The 11,176-nt window shown below is 40.3% G+C and overlaps 1 pseudogene; it reads right to left on the bottom strand.

Annotated features, from left to right (window-relative positions):
• The window catches only part of LOC141374045 (phosphatidylinositol 4,5-bisphosphate 5-phosphatase A-like), a 49,997-nt pseudogene extending 42,593 nt beyond the window's left edge, over nt 1-7,404 (bottom strand).
• Between the last annotated feature and the right edge of the window lie 3,772 nt (nt 7,405-11,176).

The following is an 11,176-nucleotide window of genomic DNA, read 5'->3' as shown; positions in this document are numbered from 1 at the left end:
ACTACTGAAAGATATGAATTTAGTGCCATTGTATTGCCTGTAAGGTGACTGTGACTGTATATTGTCTGTGTTCCTTTCTGGTCTATGTTGCTTATAGGCTCTCTCTTTGCTTAGAGGACCCCTTTCAATAATTCTTGGAGGGCTGGTTTCGTGTTTGCAAATTCCTTTAGTTTTTGTTTGTCCTGGAAGCTTTTTATCTCTCCTTCTATTTTCAATGACAGCCTAGCTGGATATAGTATTCTTGGCTGCATATTTTTCTCATTTAGTGCTCTGAAGATATCATGCCAGTCCTTTCTGGCCTGTCAGGTCTCTGGATAGGTCTGTTGCCAACCTAATGTTTCTACCATTATAGGTTACACATCTCTTCTCCCGAGCTGCTTTCAAGATTTTTTTTTTGTGTCTGAGACTCATAAGTTTTACTATTAGATGTCGGGGTGTTGACCTATTTTTATTGATTTTGAGAGGGGTTCTCTGTGCCTCCTAGATTTTGATGCCTGTTTCCTTCCCCACAGTAGGGAAGTTCTCTGCTATATTTTGCTCCAATATACCTTCTGCCCCTCTCTCTCTTTCTTCTTCTTCTGGGATCCCAATTATTCTCATGTTGTTTCATCTTATCGTATCGCTTATCTCTCGAATTCTGCCCTCGTGATCCAGTAGTTGTTTATCTCTCTTTTACTCAGCTTCTTTATTTTCTATCATCTGGTCTTCTATATCGCTGATTCTCTCTTCTGCCTCATTTATCCTAGCATTTAGTGTCCCCATTTTTGATTGCACCTCATTAATAGCCTTTTTGATTTTGACTTGGTTAGATTTTAGTTCCTTTATTTCTCCAGAAAGGGTTTCTCTAATAACTTGCATGCTTTTTTCAAGCCCAGCTAGTATCTTTAAAAAAAATCATAATTCTGGACTCTAGGTCTGACATCACACTAATGTCCGTATTGAGTAGGTCCCTGGGAGATGGTACTACCTCTTGCTCTTTTTGTTGAGGTGATTTTTTTCGTCTTGTCATTTTGTCCAGAGGAGAATAGATGAATGAGAGAACAAAATGGTAACAGGTTAACAACGTCCCCAGAAAATATACTCTAAACAAATCAGAAAAGACCTGAACCCAGGTGAAAAGAAAGGGAAAGAAAGGCAAAAAAAAGTAAAGGATAAAAACAAACAAAAACAGAACAAAACAAAAAAAACACAATATGATCAAATATGATCAGGCTGGTGCATAGATCAGTGCCACACACTAGATTTTGGGTATATTTTGGTCTGTTAGAAGAAAGTGCCTCCTAAAATTTTAAAGAAAGAAAGACTTATATAGGTACAAAATAAGGGTTGATACGATGAAGGGATGGAATATGAGTGTAAAGATGAAAATTATAAAAAATCTTTAAAAAGGAATTGATAAGAAGGTGTTTGAAAAAAGAAAGAAGAGGATTAAAAAAAAGGAAAGAAAGAAAAAAAGGGGGGAGAGAATGTGATCAGGCAGGAGACTAGAACAAAGCCATACACTAGAGATTTAGGGTATATTTTGATATGTTAGAAGAAACTGTATCTCAAGATTTTAAAGAGAGAACAACTTATATATATATATGCCAAAAATAAGGGTAACTACTATGCAAGGATAGAATATGACTCTAAAAATGAAAAATAAAAATATTTTTTTAAAAAAAGGCACGAATAAGATGTTGTTTGAAAAAGGGAAAAAGAAAAATTAAAAAAAAAGTTAAAAAATTAACTTTGAAAGACTAATGAATCATGGTAAAAAAGCCATGAATTCTATGTGCAGCATTCCCCTAGCGCTGGAGTTCCGCTGTTCTCATTGATCGTCTTGGCTGGCTCTTCATGCTGATCTTTTGGGGGAGGGGCCTGTTGCCGTGGTTCCCAAATGTCTTTGCTGGAGGCGGAATTGCCCCACCCTTGTCCATCCGGGCTAAGCCATCTGCTTGGGTTTGCTCTCGGGCGCTTTTTTGTTCCCTGCAAGCTTTCCGTACAGCATTGGAGGATGACAGTGAAAATGGTGGCCTCCCAATCTCTGCCCCGGAGGAGCCAAGAACTCGGGGCCTAGCTCCTCAGTGCGCCCCCAGAGAAAAGCAGTCAGTCGCTCCCATCTCCCCGGTCTCCGACCACACTCCATGCTCACCCGGCCTGTGACTGAGCATTTCTATCTCTGACACCCGACCCCTGTAGAGTCTCCAAACCCAGCAGATCCCTGCAGTGCGCTTCCGCGCCGCTCCTCCCGGGGGGAGGAAGGGGAGTCTCCCCGGATCTGCCGCTTGTTGGGTCCCTTGCTTCCAGAAAGTGGTTGCTTTTCTGTTCAGAGAGTTGTTGCTATTCTTTTCTTCGGTCTCCTGTTGAGTTCGTAGGTGTTCAGAATGGTTTGATCCCTATCCAGCTGAATTCCTGAGACCAGACGAAATCCAGGTCTCCTACTCCTCTGCCATCTTGCTCCGCTATTTATTTTTTATTTTTTAAAACATTTTTATTTATTTGACAGAGCACACACAAGCAGGGGGAGTGGCAGGCAGAGGTAGAGGGAGAAGCAGGGTCCCGGATGAACTGGGAGCCCTATGTGGGGCGTGACCCCAGGACTCTGGGATCATGACTTGAGCTGAAGGCAGATGCTTAACCTGAGCTATGCAGGAGCACCATAATGGGACCTTTTAAAAGTCAGTCTGAAATTTCCTCATCAGCTTCCTTAAGGTTATCTGCATGATAACAAACCCTGCTGGTTACTCTCCCCTTAAAAGAAGATGCCCAGGCCTGAAACAATCCTTTCTTTTCTTTTGCTAATAACTTCCTTGCCCCACCGTCCTTCCTATAAAAACCATCAATTTTGTACAACTCCTCAGAGCATCTCTCTACTTGCTATATGTGATGCTGCTGGATTCATAAATTGCTTAATAAAATCAATTAGATATTCTAATTTGCTCAGCTATATATTTTTTAAATTTTTTTTATTTTTAAGAAAAGTGCATCTCAGCTAAATCTGGACTTTATTTCATCTCCCCTTGCCTGGAACAGTAGTGTGATTCATCTATCATTGGTTTGGACTATGGTATTTCTTAACTGGCTTAGTAAAACATCTTATTCTGTGTGCAGTTGGCTTGTAAAATTTCACAGTGAACTTACTGATATAGGGAAGATGTTAGGATTCGAAGCCAATGGCCAAGAAAGTGTTCTTGAGAGGTTTTTGGTGCAAAAAGGTGATTTTATCAAAGCACAGGGGACAGAACCCATGGGCAGAAAGAGTTCACTGGGGTCACGAGGGGTGGTTGATTAGATATTTTCAAGCTGGGAGGAAGTTAGGGATAGCGTGTCTCTAAGGAATTTTGGAAGCAAGGTTTCCAGGACCTTGAGGGGGCTAGCTATTGTTGGGAAAAGGTCATTTATTACCGTCTAATAAAACCTTAGTTATGAAACCCTTCAGATGTATATCGGTGGGTCATATGCTTGGGGATGATTGCCAACACGTATCTTGGGGGGTTTAGAGATAAAGGGAGTTTCCAAAGGAATTTTTATATGTTAAAGTAGACTCACAGTATCTTGGGGGTTGGGCTAAGATTGCCTTTTGCCCTTAGCAAAATATCGTCAAAACAGTTGAGTCCCTAGAGGAATGTCACTCTTCCTGTTTCAAGGACTTGTCAATGGGCTGTAAGTAGTAAGGAAATTTAATAATTTTTCTTCTGCCTTTGCTTCCCACATCACCTATGTTGAATAAATTTTTGGCAAAGACAAACTCAGTATCTGAGCTTTAATTCACCTCCTCAAACAAAACAAATGGTATAGTCTGCAATAGCCTGCAACCTGAACCAAATTAATAATAATTAACATTGATCATTGCTATGAAATATATGTCATATTCCATGTAAGTTAAAAACAAGTGATAAGTTATAATAAGTTTATAATTAACCAAAATCTGATAAAGCCCATTAATGGCTTGACAAATTTTAAACTTAATATACTGTTTACTATCTATGGCATTCTACTGAGATTATAACCAGCCTTTGAATAGATAAAATTGATAGAGCTACTATAATTTGGATGTTAATGGTGGCCACAACAATTATCTTATTCTGCTTTACCATATTATAAATGATTTGGAATCCTATTAGGCATCTCTACGATAAAACACACATTGAACACAGTTGTTAAAGGCAGCAAAGCAATAGCAAATATGCGCTTCACTTACTAACCTTACCAAAACTATTCAAGTGGTAGTTTAGGGGTAGAATAGATTGTTTATTAAAGTCTGAGGATCCATAGAGACCTATTGAAGACTTTGGGAAAAACTTAAAACCTCCAGATATTGGCTTGATCACCCAACCCAGTCAGTTATATCATGAATTAAAAAGAGCAACTAAGAAAGATAATCCAGTGCTCTTATCAGAAGCATTAGTTAACACAGATGCCAACGGGCAGAAAGGAAAAGTGCTAGCACAAAAAGTTATCTCCAGGGTAGGAAGAAATCCAGAGCCTTTTGCCTCTAAGGCACCAATCTAAACCCTGAGGATAATAACTATTTCAACCCTTTTGACCCTGGTATAACGAAGGATAGCTGGAAAAAAGGCAGGCAGGGAAAAGGACCCCTGCCACCCCCCCGACTCCCTCCCCTTCCTAAGGGGAAACTACTTTTTTTTTTTTTTTAAGATTTTATTTATTTGACAGAGAGAGCACAAGCAGAGGGAGAGAGAGGGAGAAGCAGGTTCCCCGTTGAGCAAGGAGCCCGATGTGGGACTCGATCCCAGGACCCTGGGATCATGACCTGAGCCAAAGGCAGCCGCTTAACCGGCTGAGCCACCCAGGCATTCCTACTTTTTTTATATATATTTTATTTATTTATTTATTTGAGAGCGAGAATGAGATAGAGCACGAGAGGGGGGAGGGTCAGAGGGAGAAGCAGACTCCCTGCTCAGCAGGGAGCCCGATGTGGGACTCGATCCCAGGACTCCAGGATCATGACCTGAGCCGAAGGCAGTCGCTTAACCGACTGAGCCACCTAGGCGCCCAGAGGAAACTACTCTTAAACGGAAAAAGACCCCATCCTGTTATTCTAGGCTTTACTCAGTGCCCCAGCTTTAAGTCTTCCTACTGGGAAGACTTACAACTTGTCAGAAAGGAAGAGAATGGCCTTGGGTGTCCTCACTCAGGCCTGGGGGCCAGCTCAACAGCCAACGAAATATTTAAATAAAGAGCTTGATCAGGTGGCCTGCACTGGCTGCCATGCCTTAGGGCCACCTCAGGGATCAAGAGGCCAGGAAACACCACCCTGGAAGGAGCCCTCCCCCCTTTCCCACTTTCCCACATGAACAACTGCCTGGTAGGTAGATGAGCTTGTGGACAAAAACCTGATTGGGTGACAGGTGCAAGGAGGGTTAATCAGATTAAAACAGTCCACACTAAAGAGCCCATAAAAACCCTTAGATTTAAATGCCAAATTGGCAACCCTCTCTGGTCCCCTCCCTCTTCAGGAGCATGGTCTTATCGTTCAATAAATTTTACTATCGCTCAATGAACTTTGCTTTGCTGCCCGCCACTCTTCCTCTGATTACCTCTTCATTCTTCAGGCATGACCAAGAGCTGTGGGCACCAGGAAAAAGAAGTCCTGCAACAGTAACATTATTTAGAAGCTAGAAGCCCATGATAATAGACAAAACTACAACAAATGATTAATATGGAACCAATCAGAGTCACTGAAGAGAATGCTAATACCAGACAAGAAATGACAAAAATTAGAATGGAATTCCAACAACCTGCTTTGGACATAGAAGGTCCAAAGAGGACAAAACCGGATTCCCCCAGAGTAGAGATCATGCACTTCAAACCCATTACCACTGATGCAAAAATGAATCAATACCCTAAGAGCATCTGGAGAAAATAATACTAACTTGCAAAGATCTTTGTTTGGGTAGCAGCAAACTGGAGGTTAAGATGACCAACACCTAATATATTATCCCTTAAAACATCTCCATGGAAAACTACAGTGGAAGCCACTAATATATTTAATTTCATTATTATATTTCATTATTTTAAAATTAGGACTATTAACTCTGACTTGTGATAGAGGACATACATTCTCACTGATACATGTGGAAGCAACAGAACAAATTAAAAGGTCAGCTTAAAACCTGTATCCTACAGGATAGAACAGCATTATTTACAGTATTTGCATGAGCCAGAAAAACAGAACTGACTGACCTGATAAGAACAGCTGAGGAATTAAGATAAAGGCTATAGCTTTAAACCTCATGTATATAGACAAAACAGGCTTACACCTATTGAAAATAAACCAAATCGAAACAGACCTAAGTCTATAAGGCCTTTTTGGCTCCCTAAATCATTTAGATCACCACCCTTGAACACAAATTATAAAAAATAGAAACTCAAGAATGCAAGAAAGTATGTACAGTGGCAGAGAAATGGCAATTTACCCTGCTGGCCCTGGCTACTGGGGGGTGGGGCCTCCTGATTAGGTCTCCAGGAACTCCCACGACCAGGGTCGATGGTCTCCAGGCGCAAGGCAGGCAGCAAGCCGAGGCTTCGAGGCACGGACGGTGGGAAGGCCTAGGGACCAGGCAGCCCAGAGGACCCCTCCTCACTACTGCCCCGGCTGCCACCGTCATTGCTCCTGTTGGGGGCCACCGGGGGCAGGCGGCGGCTCTGGGGTGAGGGGCTGTGGCTGGCACCACGGCGTGCACGGGATGAAGGCCGCAGGACAAGGCCAGGGAAGCGGGCCAGGCCTGGGCTGCCGCTAGGGTGTCTCTTGGACTTGCCAGGGCTGGGGCTACGGGACTTGGGTGCGAGCAGCTCCAGGGTACTGTCATTCTCATCCTCGGAACTGGCACTTGAGCTGTCTGTGCTGCTGCTGGCCGGCTCCAAGGTGGGCAGCGAGATCTGGAAGAGCTCAGTGACACCGATGAGGACGCTGTGCGTGTGGCTCTAATTGCCCAGGATGAAATCTCCATGGCCCTTGGGCAGTGACTCCTCACCGAAGGTCACCTGGTAGATATTCCCAGCCACATCCTCGTGTTTGGCCCGGACGTAAGGCACGTAGTCCTTGCAGTGGTGGAAACCCACCTGGGGTGAGAGGATTCAGGGTGGTGTCTCCTCTGTTTCACCGTATTACACTTCTCTTCACTTCTGCTCTAGACTGGAAGCCACCTCCCCAGACCTCCTCTCTGTATGTACATCCTTATCCCCCCATGGCTGATTCAGGCAGCCCTTGTAGGCAGGTCAGTGGCCTTAAAAGCAGCTTCTTTCCCCACCCCAGAATTACAGATCAGGTCTTCTTGGCTGACTGGCATTTCTCCTATGCCGTTTAGGACAATATGAAAAACTAGTGAGTGGGAAATAAGGCAAAGAGTCCTCCCCCCAAAAAACACTGGTCTTATATACCGGTGTGCCAATATCCATGGCAGCAAAGAGTCTCCAGAGGGTAGAGTTTATTTGCCATTGTCCTTGAACTGTGTCTTCAGTTTGCTTCTCCAGTTTGGTGACCCAAGGTAAGGAATAAATCATGGTCCTCCATGGTGAAGTTCTACTAGCCCCAAGGTTGAATAGCAACCAACCTGCCTCTTTCCCAAGTTAGGTGGTGTAATGCCCATTCAATGTATGCAATACAGATTCAGGTATGTTCAATGATTTGCCCAATGACACAGCCAGTGCCAAGGCAGGTCAAGGCCGGGGTCCTTCCAGATTTCAGTCCAGATTCTTGCATGTTTTTGGATGGGAAGTGAATTAAAAGCAAAACAAGACTTGTTGGGTGTTGGGTTTCTTTTTTTTTAAATAAGTAAGGTGAGTCAAAAATAACCAGAATGGAAATAAACTTGAGTTTTAAGATACAAATTAATTTTTAAAAAGAGTAATCAAATTTATTATAAGATTAATTATTGTATCTTATAAATCTAATTTGTATTATAATTCATATTATTTGATAAATAATACCATGAGAGCATCAGAAATTAAAAAAAACACCCACACACTCATTATGACAACAAACTATTTTAATATTCCATATTCCACCTCACTTTATTTACATGCATGGAAGAGTTTTGCATAATTGACTTTCTATTGTATTGCTCCATTGTGATGCTGCTTTTTATTTTATTTTTTTTGAGATTTTTAAAAATTTTATTTATTTGAGAGAGAGAGAGAGCACAAGAGGGGGTAGGGTCAGAGGGAGAAGCAGACTCCCCACTGAGCAGGGATCCAGATGCGGGACTCGATCCCGGGACTCCGGGATCATGACCTGAGCCGAGCAGTTGCCTAACCAACTGAACCACCCAGGCGCCCTGCCTTTTTTTTTTTTTTTTAACATATAATGTATTATTTGTTTCAGGGGTACAGGTCTGTGATTCATCAGTCTTACACAATTCACAGTGCTCACCATAGCACATGCCCTCCCCAATGTCCATTACCCAGCCACCCCATCCCTCCCACCCTCCTCCACTTCAGCAATCCTCAGTTTGTTTCCTGAGATTAAGAGTCTCTTATGGTTTGTCTCCCTCTCTGGTTTTGTTTTGTTTCATTTTTTCCTCTCTTCCCCTATGATCCTCTGCATTGTTTCTCAGTTTCCACATATCAGTGAGATCATATGATAATTGTCTTTCTCTGATTGACTTATTTCGCTTAGCATAATACCCTCTAGTTCCATCCATGTCATTGCAAATGACAAGATTTCATTTTTTGGTGGCTGCATAATTTTCCATTATATATATATATATATATATATATATATGTACCACATCTTCTTTATCCATTCATCTGTTGATGGACATCTAGGCTCTTTCCATTTTGGCTATTGTAGACATTGCTGCTATAAATATTGGGGTGCATGTGCCCCTTCGGATGTGATGCTGCTTTTTAAAAAACAATATATACAAGCATAGAGTCCCCCCCCAAAATTGGTCTTATATACTGGTGTATATTGATTTATAGTATTTAAAATGACGGTATAATATTCTATCAATTATGTTATCAAAGATTGTTTAAACATCTTTTGACTTATTTTTATTTGCTTCCTCTTATTAATATGAATAACATTCCAAGAAGCTACTCTAAGCACATAACTTCATCCTTTTGCAAATAAAAAAATTATAGTTGTTGCTTGAAATATGTGAAATATGTGTCTATATGTGTGTGTGTATGTTTAATTTTAGTTCATTGAAGGAAAGTTAATTTAACTTCATTTTTTTGATGATTTTATTTATTTATTTGTCAGAGAGAGAGAATAATCAGGGGGAGCAGCAGACAGAGGGAGAAGCAGGCTCTCCACTGAGCAAGGAGCCCAATGCATGACTCAATCCCAGGACCCAGGGATCATGACCTGAGCCGAAGGCAGTCACTTAACGACTGAGCCATACAGGCACCCCAAAGATGCATATTCTTTATGTAGTTATCAAATAATATTTGGGACTCATATATATATATATATATATTATTAATAACAGCTTGAGTCACAGCATAATACTACTTCTGCATCCACTTCCAATCATGAATATTTTCTTATTTTATTAAATATTTGTTTGTAGCCTGCACCATGATTTATTTAATTGCATTCTTCTTGTTGGACACTTAGTGTTTTTCTTTTTTAATTCTCTATAGTAATGACACTACAATTATTTTGAAATTAGTCTTTGTAAATACCTATTATTCTTTAGAGTTAAATTTCTAGAATTGGAATAACTGATTTAAGGGTCTTCATATTTTTGTTTTATATTACCATATTGCTTTCCAGAAGAGTTGTATCACGTAAGCTTCTCCTTTTTCTATATGAGGGTGTCTTTTTTCCCTCAGGCTGGCAAGAGGAAGTTTATTTTAAAAAAAGAAGAAGAAAAACCCCCCAAATATCTTTGTCAGTTTGGTAGGTAAAAAATAGACTCTCCTGTATAATTTTGGATTTCTCTGACTACTCTGAAACCAAAAATTTATATCCTCCATTTATGAATAATATTTTCATGTAAATGTTCATGTTATTTCTCCGTTTAAAAAAATGTGAGCTGTTCACTTTTTGTCATTTTTAAAGAGCTCTTATATGGACTAATGATATTAATTTCTTTATCAAATATGTTCTATGCATTCCTCCATTTAAATTATATTTGAATTTTGTTTATGTAAAATTTTGATGAATAAAAACTTTAGATCTTTATGTATAACGATATATCATTAATTTTTTTCAGATTTTTACCATAGTGTCATGCTTAGGAAGTCTTTCTCTTTCTGAGATTACATGACTTCACCTTGAATTTTCTTTATTCTATTTTTAAAAAACATTTATCTCCTTAATTTAACAGAAATACTTTTGGTATATGGCCTTGCTTCACTTAAACTGTATATATGTGTTGAAGGTGGTTAAAAATTTCCATGGACATTTCCACTATCACCACTGCTATTCAACATAGTATTAGAAGTCCTAGCCACAGCAATCAGACAACAAAAGGCATCCAAATCAGCAAGGAGGAAGTCAAACTCTTACTCTTTGCTGATGATATGATACTTTATGTGGAAAACCCAAAAGACTCCACCCCAAAACTGCTAGAACTCATACAGGAATTCAGTCAACTGGCAGGATATAAAATCAATGCACAGAAATCAGTGGCATTCCTATACACCAACAACAAGACAGAAGAGAGACAAATTAAGGAGTCAATCCCATTTACAATTGCACCCAAAACCATAAGATACCTAGGAATAAATCTAACCAAAGAGGCAAAGGATCTGTACTCAGAAAACTATAAAATACTCATGAAAGAAGTTGAGAAAGACACAAAGAAATGGAAAAACCTTCCATGCTCATGGATTGGAAGAACAAACTTTGTGAAGATGTCAATGCTACCTAGAGCAATCTACACATTCAATGCCATCCCCATCAAAATACCATCCACTTTTTTCAAAGAAATGGAACAAATAATCCTAAAATTTGTATGGAACCAGAAAAGACCCCGAATAGCCAGAGGAATGTTGAAAAAGAAAAGCAAAGCTGGTGGCATCACATTTCCGGACTTCCAGCTCTATTACAAAGCTGTCATCATCAAGACAGTATGGTACTGGCACAAAAACAGACACATAGATCAGTGGAACAGAATAGAGAGCCCAGAAATGGACCCTCAACACTATGGTCAACTCATCTTTGACAAAGCAGGAAAGAATGTCCAATGGAAAAAAGACAGTCTCTTCAACAAATGGT

The sequence above is a fragment of the Callorhinus ursinus genome, unplaced genomic scaffold (assembly GCF_003265705.2).
Source record: "Callorhinus ursinus isolate GAN/ISIS: 27379988/994484 unplaced genomic scaffold, GSC_fseal_2.0 scaffold13, whole genome shotgun sequence".
In the NCBI taxonomy this organism is placed as follows: domain Eukaryota; kingdom Metazoa; phylum Chordata; class Mammalia; order Carnivora; family Otariidae; genus Callorhinus; species Callorhinus ursinus.
The sequence above is the reverse complement of the archived record's forward strand: the minus strand, read 5'-3'. Positions and strand labels throughout refer to the sequence as shown.